Consider the following 9573-nt stretch of genomic DNA (forward strand, 5'->3'; position numbering starts at 1 on the left):
TCATGTCAATGGAAAGAGAAGAAAGCTACAATTACAGAGAATTCAAGATCATACAGGTACATGGCTGGACACTGAAGAGGAGATTGCACAGGAAGCAATCAGATTTTTCTCAGACCAATTCAAAGAGGAAAATATCCCTACAGATTTCTCTATGCTTGATAAGATTCCTAAAATGGTTACAGAAGAACAAAATCAACAACTCTATGAAATGCCAGATGAAGCAGAGGTGAAAAGAGCAGTTTTTGGTTTAAATGGAGACAGTGCAGGGGGTCCTGATGGTTTCACAGGAAGATTTTTCCAAGCTTGTTGGGAAATTATTGCAAATGACTTGGTGACCATGGTGAGATCATTCTTCTGTGGGCATGAACTCCCAAGGTATGTAACTTGTACCAATTTGGTTTTGATACCAAAGAAGAAAGAAATTAATACATTTTCTGATATGAGGCCAATCAGCTTGAGTAACATCACTAGCAAAGTTATTTCAAGAATCATTCATGAAAGACTGATATATCAGCTACCTGAGATCATTTCACCTCAGCAATCAGGATTTGTTAAAGGCAGGAGTATTGTAGAAAACATTCTGTTGGCTCAGGAAATTGTACATGATATTAGGATTAGAGGAAAGCCTGCAAATGTTGTCATTAAGCTTGACATGGAAAAGGCTTATGACAGAGTATCATGGTTATTTCTAACTAAAGTCCTGAGGAGAATGGGGTTTGGTGAATTTACTATTGATATGGTGTTTAGAGTTATCTCAAATAATTGGTATTCCATTCTGATTAATGGGCAACCTCATGGATTCTTCAAATCATCTAGAGGAGTAAAGCAAGGAGATCCACTGTCCCCTACTTTATTCATTTTGGCTGCAGAATGTTTGTCTAGGGCTCTCAATACACTGCATACTGAGGATGAGTACAAGGAATATGGGATTCCAAAATGGAGTCCATATGTCAATCATTTGGCATATGCAGATGATACTATCATTTTCACCTCTGCTAATGAACAGTCTATGAGATTAGTGATGAAGACTTTGAGTAATTATGAGAAGGTGAGTGGTCAGAAGATCAACAAGCAGAAAAGTGCTGTTTATATGCATCATTTGACATCTCATAACATTAAGGAGCTGGTATTTTCTGTCACCCAGATTCCTAAAAAGGATTTTCCATTCACATATTTGGGTGTACCAATCTACTATGGGAGAAGAAGGAACATTCACTACAAGGAGATAATAGAAAAGATTCAGAATAGACTGAGTTCATGGACTGGTAAGCTGTTATCTATTGGAGGAAGGACAACACTGATTAAACATGTTTTACAGAGCATGCCTATACACCTACTATCCGCTTGTGACCCTCCTAGTGCTATACTTGCTCAGATTCATAGATTGTTTGCTAAGTTCTTTTGGAGCAACTCTGTGGGAAATTCAAGTAAGCACTGGGCAACTTGGACAACCTTATGTCACCCACAAGAAGAAGGTGGCATGGGGTTTAGAAGCCTACAAGATATATCTAAAGCCCTCTTTGCTAAACTGTGGTGGAACATGAGAACCAAACAATCCTTATGGAGAACTTTCATGAGTAATAAGTACTTAAGGAAGTTTCATGCTGTGATAGCCCCTAGCGGATCAGGTACTTATGTGTGGAAGAAGATTGTCACGACCCAACCCCGTAGGCCGTGACTAGTGTCCGTGCTGGACACCCAAACGTACCCAATAATCCAAACCAGCAGACTAGCAGATTATATAAATATAAAAGTCAGTCGACATTACTAGTGTCATAGAGGAACATATATAACACATGGAAGCCGATAAGGCTATCACAAATCATAGCAACCCAAAACATATACAGAACCCACATGTATGTCTACGGACCTCTACAGAACATAACAGAAACATAAGACAGGACAGGGCCCCGTCGTACCCCTGAATAGCGTACATATATCCAACAGCAGCAGACTGTACCAGAGTATAGGCTCTGGACAAAAGAGCGCTCCAGAATAGCAGAATAGGTGTCCTAGGCAGGTGGGTCAGCAAATCTGTAGTCTGTACCTGCGCGGCATGAAAACGCAGCCCCCGAAGAAAGGGGGTCAGTACGAAATATGTACTGAGTATGTAAAGCATGAAACGTAGTAACAAAGTCATAATCGGAACAGGAGGTACAGAAAAATGAACGGAATATCCAGATTAGCAAAATGCTGATCATAAAGCATAAATAGTACTTACAGGAAACGTATGTCATACATGGTCCCATTACGGAACAAAATCATAACCGGAACAGAACGTACAGAAATGTGAGTGAGATGTCCAGAGTATCAAATGCATATTTTCAAAACATGAAGAGTATGTACAGAAACATATGCCATATCATATCCGGCCCCTGCCAAGGGACTCGGCAGACAGAACGTGGTCACCCCCCGACACTGGTGCCACAACACATAAGGATCAGAAAAGGGGAATAACCCCGTAACATAGCATATCATATCAGATGGCCATATCAGATCATATCAGAACAAGCGTACATGGCACAACATACTCCACAAACCCATGTACGCGTATACCTGCCCCCTCACATCGAGGCACGGCGAACAATGCAAAGGATCACGCTTGACAACATATCCTGGCCCGGGCTCAGTGGGGGAAACATTGAGGCATCCACGAACGGAGTAGTGAGAAACTAAATGCACTAAAAATACCATATATATATTTCCAGAGACTCAATGAGGCATATCGAATGTCAAATCAAATCAATGAAATCGGACGGAAACATAGTAAGTAAATTTAGATGTCATAACGGGTTACGGAGGCATAATCTATCCGAGATCGTTTTCAAGATTCAAAACAATTTATAAGACCTAATGAAATATTTAAAATAGTTTTTATTTAGTAGATAAAGGAGTAGTTAGAGTATCTCTAACGAAAACGCTCGAAGACAAGTCATAGACACATAAAGGGTAAAATTGGAAATAGTGGGCCCACCTCGGAACCAATGAAGCGGTGGGCTCAAATTACGTATTTTTAAGCTTATGGGGTCACCTACAAAGGTTCTAGGACATTCCATAACTTCCTAAGCAATTTGGGAAAAAATTTTCATAATTTTTCATCAAAGCATACTTAAGGAATTCAATTCTATTGAATGAAAAAGCGACGATTTCAAACGCGGATTCCGATGGACAGAATATTCCCCGAGGCGTAAATCCAAGCCTAGTACATCTAGGACATGCCAAGAGAAGAATCGGGATAACTTTACATACCTTTCTTGCCCTTTACGCTTGCCAAAACTCAAATCCCGTTTCGTCCAAAACCTACAAATGGTCACATTTACCAATTTACTATTCATAAGACTTAAAATTTCAACCTTAACCAATTCTTGTCTATAAAAATTTGAGCAGCATCTCCCCTATATATATATCATCCCCGAGGTTAAAACTCGGCTAAAACAACAACAACCATACCAACAACAATATATACAACATCAATAATCGACTAGGAACGCATTCTAGCGTAAATAGTCTTATTTTCCAAATAATGCGACAATTCCAAATCCAACTTTGCACTTACAACCCGATATCAATATTTTCATATTCACATACTAATACAAGACCATTCAAACATAAACCAAAAGTATTCCAAGCTATATATTCAATATTCAACAATTCCATCAACTTCCATATTCAATCCAAAATTCTTATATATGCAACAAAACCATTCCAACACATTTTCTACTTACTAATTCATCTCCAACAACAATCTACCACACGGCCAACATGGCTTCTTTCCAATTTCATCCAATTTTCATTCAACTTCCATTTCCAATACAAATTCCACAATAACCACAACTAGTATACAACTTAAAATTCAACTCATATATGTATACAACATATATACACCCATGGCTACATATATAATATATATACATACCCACTTTGCAAACTTCCATATTTCCATAAATTCTACTCATTTCTACATACTACAACACAAACAAACCTTCATAACATAAGAAAAAGGAATTGATTCTTACCTTGTTTTTATGAAAGTAGCAAATTCTTCAACATCTTATTGTTCCCATGCTCCTCTAACTCCAAACAAAATTATATTCGTGATTATGCGTTGCCCGGACTTCGATTAGTACTTCGTAGCTTGAAATTTCACTCACAATCCTCACTTTTATGTGAGATTTAGGCCCCTTTTTGTTGCTGAATTTTCTGGAAAATTTGAGAAGTTTTTAGATGATAAAAATGGGGGTTTGCCCCTTTTTATAAGGGCTGAAACGGCGTCACTGTAGCTACAGTACTGTAGCAGTGCTGTAGCGTACTGTAGCAGTGCTGTTTCTGCGCGACAGTTCAGTTTGTAGCGTCTATAATTCTCTACTCCGACGTCCTATCGATGAGTGGTTTGTTGAATCATAAACTAGACTTGACGAACTTCATTTTAGGCTTTTGAAACGCCTTAAAACTCCAAATATGCATAGAGATATACCCCTCCAAAGTTGACTAAAAATCTGTCCAGCATTTCTCAAATTTTCGTCGAACTTATTTTCTTCAACTTGCTCGATCTCGAAATATTCCGAAACCCTCCATACATGATATTTATCACTTATTATACATGATAATGACCATATTCTTGTGTTTTAAAATACTCTTTCCCGATTACGACTTACAAGATCATAATCATCCATTATTTAAACAATATACTTAATAATGCCTCATTCCTCATACTCCAAAGTTGTTTTACCTAGTCGTAACTCGACATTCTTACATTCAAATTTAACAGTGTTTCTTCGAAGTACGGGGTGTAACAAAGATGATTAAATACCGAGATGAGATGGAACATGAGATATGGTGGAAGCTTCAACAAGGTAATTCTTATTTTTGGTTTGATAATTGGACAGGACTGGGAGCCCTATACCATATTACTCCACCAGATTTTGAGTGTGATCCCACAATCATCCTTGTAAAAGAAACTGCAGAAGTGGGACAATGGGATGAACAGTTGCTAAGAAGAATCCTTCCCGAGGATCTAGCAGACCATATTGTGCAGCACATTAATCCACCAAATGAAAATGGCCAAGCAGATAAGGCTTTCTGGAAATTAGATTCGAGGGGGAAATTCACAGTTGGGTCTGCATTTCAATTGCTCAGACAAAGAAAAGACCCCAGTAATTTGTATAAGCAGATGTGGATCAAAGGACTACCAATAAAGATATCTTTTTTTATGTGGAGATTTTGGAAGTTCAAGCTACCATTGGATGATAAGTTGAAGAAATGAGGACACCAATTCCCTTCCAGATGCTATTGTTGTCAACATCCAAAAGTGGAAGATACCTTCCATGTCTTTTTACACTCACCAACAGCTCAAGCCATCTGGAAGTATTTTTGTGGACCAGTGGGAATAAATACTGAGAATTTGCAAGTTACCCAAATAATTAACAGATGGTGGGATATGCCTAGTAGACTACATGCCAAATGCATCAACCAAGCTGTCCCTGCTATTATTATTTGGGAACTCTGGAAGAGGAGAAACACTATGAGACATGAAGGGAAGGTGTCAATCACAAAACTCATTTACCAGGTGATGCATACTTTGATTCAATTCATGAAGGTGAGAAGGAGAAATTTTAGGTATGCACCATATAATTGGAGTGTGATTGTTGAGGCATTACAGAGATATTCTCCAAAGATAAGAGTAACACCGGTGACTTGGAGAACTCCAGATATTGGATGGATAAAAGTCAATACTGATGGAGCCTCAAGAGGAAACCCGGGTAGGAGTTCATGGGCCTTTTGTGTAAGGGATGAAAGGGGAGATGTGATACAAGCACAAGCTAGAGAAATAGAGGATCTTCAAAGCACCAACACCGAGGCAGAGGCCCTAGCCATTTTACAGGCTCTCAGGTATTTAAAAGACAGTCAATGGGATCAAATAAGGATAGAGACAGATTCACTTTTGCTGAAGAACTCTATTCAAAGGACATGGGAAATTCCTTGGCAAATCATTACTATGGTGGAAGAAATTTGGAGAATAAGTGAGGAAAAAGTGGTGGTGATAGAGCATATTTATAGGGAAGGAAACAAATTAGCAGATCACTTGGCTAATTTAGCTTTGGACACAGGGGACATACAATTCAATTCCTTTCATGACATGGAGAGCCACTGTAAAAGAATTGTGAACAGTGACAAATTACAGCTGCCCTGTCTAAGAATTAGATCATGTTAAGGAGACTGAATATAGGGGGAAGGTGGGAGAAAAGGAGGTCCTCACACTCAAATCCTTTGGGAGGAGAATGTGAAGGATTTGGTTTACACTAACTGTTTGCTAATGGTTGCAGGTACACAAACTAACATAAATGGAGGATTTTAATTCAACAGGTACCACAGAACAACCACACTGAAGGAATACCAACAAGCAGCGAAACACAATGTAATCAGGATGTTGAGAAGTTTTACCAGCATAAATTGCAACTAGTTGGAAGCACTTTTGACAAATGACATGAAGTGGAATTACTGCTCCAAATGATTGAGCACATGGAACACAACAGACCTCTTGAGTACACATGGGCATACAGTTTCTATTTAGTGGTTGTTTCTTAGTTGGTGGTATTAGCACCCCGGGATGCTCATCCTACTGAGAACTGGTCATTAGTTAGAAAATGTACTGCCTTGGTGCATAGAGAAGGCCAAATATAGAGCATGTGAGATATAGAAACAGAAGTTCTTTATGGAGCAATTATTTCAAATTTCATTCTATTAGTAATTTTTTAACAATTTGTAATATCAAATTAAGACAAGTTATAAGTCTTAATTTGATCATTAGTTTAAATTTTGTATTTTCATTAGCCTTTTGGCTAGAGTTGTACAAACTTCTGGATTTTTTGATAAAATTTATAAAATTAGCCCTAGGCCAAAAGCCTAGTGGACTTTTATTAAAAAAAAAAAAAAATATTACACCCTTCCTCCCGAAAACTAAAGGCATTTCGGAGTAGGAAATTATAGTTTTTTCCAGAAAAAAAGAAATTGTGACTAACTTTGAAATCTAAAGTTATGCTTCAAGATCTGATTTGATTAACTTTGGAATATAAAGTTATGCCTTAAGGCCTGACTGACTAACTTCGGAATATAACATTATGCGTTAAGGCTTAATTTGACTAACTTTGGAATATAAAGCTATGCCTTAAGACCTGACTTGACTAACTTTGGAATCTACAGTTATACCTTAAGGCCTGACTTGACTAACTTTGGAATCTAAAATTAGTGCTTAAGGCCTACCTTGACTAACTTTGGAATCTAAAGTTATGCCTTAAGGCCTAACTTGACTAACTTTGGAATCTAATGTTATGCTTTAAGGCCCAACTTGACTAACTTTGGAATATAAAGTTAGGCCTTAAGGCAAAACTTCCTATTATATACACTTACAAATTTTTCCCAATAAGGCAAACTTAGTTTGATGATTGTTCAATTTATTTTTTATATAAAAAATCAACTAGGTTTGCCTCAAGGCAAAACTTCCAATTATATTGTAAAGCGTCGTAAATTTCTATAATTACTTCGGACTCATTTCGAATTTAAGGATGCAATTTCATCAAACCAGAGTCAGGCGGTGCCCCACACAAGTGTAACAAAGTCATGAAAATACTTGTGACTAACATTGGTATAGCTTGAAATAAATTATAACTCCATGAGATAAGTGATTGAATGAACCAATGTTTTTAAATTATTTGGCCAATAATTGTTTTTGAGTGATAGAAAAATGATCAATTGGAGTAACCATTTTACCAATGATTAATTGGGAAAATGAGAAAGGAAATTTGGAACTTAATGATTTACTTGGCAGTGACTATGAGAAGAAGAATAAAGGACTAAGAAGAAGATAACATGACAAAAAGGAAATGAAGATAATGATATCAATTGGTTGGTCAATGCAATAAACGTTCAACTTACTAAAGGAGCATAAGGTATAAATTGAAAGGATTCAAATCCTAATTGGTTGCAGTTAGTAAAACAAAGCAGTAAGCTTTTCATTTGAGCCAAGGTAGGCGTCAAAACCTTTTAAAACCTGGGACCCGCGTGCAATTGCTGAAACCCTTTTTAAAGGCAAATACGGTAGAGTCATTTCATTATTTGGAGTTTGTTCTCGGAGGCTATAAAGAGAAGATAGCTCTTCCACCATTGATAGAATAAAAAGGAGGATGAAGTTGTAGAGGAAGAGAAGAAAAGGAGTTGAAGAAGAAAGCTACGCTATTTGGGAAGAAGAAAGCTACGCTATTTGGGATGGAAGGGTATTTACGTCACAAAAGTTTCATTAAATGAAGGCAAGGGCAGATCAAGTTAAATATTTAAAAAATGAAGGGTAAAAATTAAAGACCACTCCTTTTGAAAGGCTTTCAGCAGAATTTAACACTTAGGGGTCGTTTGGTTGGAAACAAGTTATCTTAGGATAATTTATCTCGGGATTAGTTATTCCACCATCTCACGGGGATAAAATAATAATATAATTCCGAGTTAACTTATCTCGGGATTAGTTGAGAATCATATATATATATATATATATAGTTAGATACCAATTGATCTTGGATTGAGGTGCAGCAAATGTAATTTTCTGTATGAAGTCTCTTTTAATTCTTGCTACATTCTCACCCCTTCTGCATTGTATATATGAGTAGCTTTAGCGATATTATTAAACCCGTAGTATCATTATAAATCCCTTTGTAAATTCTTGTACAAGGAAAGAACAAGCGCATTATCTAATAATTTATATCACCAACTAGTGGAAATCATCTTATCTTGTTAACTAATAGAGAGCGACACCAGATCAAAATGCTATTGGTGAAAAGACATTCTCTTTTAGTTCAGACTTTTGAGGACGTACCAAAATGCTATGTTGAGTCATGAAATACTCCAATTAGAGTGGTTGAATATATTACTATGATTACACTTAGCATGCGTACAACTAGAAGAGATGGAGGACCATAAATTCTCTGTGTTCTGTACTTACCTATCTTATTTTGTACTTCTATCCCTTTCACAACCTCACACAAGATTCCATTGCTATATATTATAGTGAAATTAAGAAAACAATATTTAAATGATGATGACATTTTCGATAGCCCATTTAGTGGCCTATCTTCAACTGCCCACTTCTTTTCATCATGGGTTTTTGGCTGACCAAACTTTCCTATGAAAAAAACCTCTGGACCCAATTTTCCAGAATTCGTTTCCTATTTTTTTTTTCTTTACTCATGTATTTTATAAATTTTTACTGGTTTTCCTACTTCATCCTAATAAGGACAAAGAAACTTGTCCCTTATGCTTCACGTGCTAAACAATACTAATTTATAGATGCTCAGGCTCAGCCATACATGGATAAGAATTTACGCTACCCGATATTTATACCAAGTCAATAAATGCATATATGTGTCTACACATTTACTTTTACAGTAACACTTAACGATGATTAAATAACATGCATTCTACCTCATTAAATCACTTAAGTAACTATATATAATAACCTTATATAATTAATAATTCGTATAAGGACTCTGGTGCAACTTTATATGATTTCATATGAACGCCTGGTGAAAA

This window comes from Lycium barbarum, chromosome 5 (genome assembly GCF_019175385.1).
Source record: "Lycium barbarum isolate Lr01 chromosome 5, ASM1917538v2, whole genome shotgun sequence".
In the NCBI taxonomy this organism is placed as follows: domain Eukaryota; kingdom Viridiplantae; phylum Streptophyta; class Magnoliopsida; order Solanales; family Solanaceae; genus Lycium; species Lycium barbarum.